Raw genomic sequence first — 1,364 nt, forward strand, 5'->3', positions numbered from 1 at the left:
AAATAAAGTAATTCTGAGATTGTTAAAGGAAATCTCAGAGGTTTCCTTTCCAAGTTTAAAGGAAATAAATTGTCATAATTTTTTTTTATGTTAGGATAAAAAACTTTATTTACAAATATTCTATTCCTTTAAATATATATATATACAGAGAAAAGAATTTGGAAAAATATGAAAAAAATTGAGAAGAAATTGGTGACACCCAGAAAATCAAAACCAGTTAAAACTATTACAAGAGGGTCAGGGCAAATAGATGAAGGGAGAACAACCACATTAAATTTCCCTTGAACCTTCTGCCCACTGCTTTCCTTCCACAAGGAATTAATAGCTAGCTCATAATTTCAAGGTACGTATAGTCTTCTACGCTCCTCACCTAGTGGTGAAGTCGTTTATTTAATAAAAACAAAACCAAGGACTTCCCTGGTGGTCCAGTGGCCATGGCTTTGCATTCCCACGTGCTGTAACTAATCTTTCGTGTGCCACAGGAAGATCCAAGATCCCACGTGCCACAAGGAAGATCCAAGATCCCACGTGCCACAAGGAAGATCCAAGATCCCACGTGCCACAAGGAAGATCCAAGATCCCACGTGCCACAAGGAAGATCCAAGATCCCACGTGCCACAAGAAAGATCCAAGATCCCACGTGCCACAAGGAAGATCCAAGATCCCACGTGCCACAAGGAAGATCCAAGATCCCACGTGCCACAATGAAGATCCGGTGTAGCCAAATAAATAAATGAATGTTAAAAAATACCAAAAATGACATCAGGGAAAAGGATTGCTTCCATTCAGAGAATACAGGAGGAAAACCACTTGCTCAAAGTGACTGAGAATTCTTCCTGAAATGAAATCATATAACCTGGAATTGCGCTTAAAAAAATCTCTCACCTTTTGTAGCCACATGGCTGAGGTAGCCAAAAGTCAGACCCAAAGTTTGAGTGGTAGTTTGATAAATTACATGATCAGTTAAAATCATAAAATCACTGTTCCTATGCTGAAAGTCAAGGCAGTGATGAGGATTCTCAAAAGTGAAATGTGGCTCACTCTACTTCTAACCACGCTCACCCTTGTTTGTCTGAGGAGTCACTTTGCGTGAAGACCCCTTAGAGACTCTGAAGTGACTTACCTGCAAGAGGAGGTGAGCCCCATCTGGTGCTGTATCTAGACTTACTGTGAGAACTATGATTCTCAATCTTGGCTACACAGTGGAATCACCGGTGCTGTGCTTAGTCGCTCAATCTTGTCCGACTCTTTGCAACCCCATGGACTGTAGCCTGCCAGGCTCCTCTGTCTGTGGGGATTCTCCAGGCACAAATCCAGGAGTGGGTTGCCATGCTCTCCTTCAGGAGGCAACCTGGAGGTAGCCT

Source organism: Capra hircus, chromosome 28 (assembly GCF_001704415.2).
Source record: "Capra hircus breed San Clemente chromosome 28, ASM170441v1, whole genome shotgun sequence".
NCBI lineage: Eukaryota > Metazoa > Chordata > Mammalia > Artiodactyla > Bovidae > Capra > Capra hircus.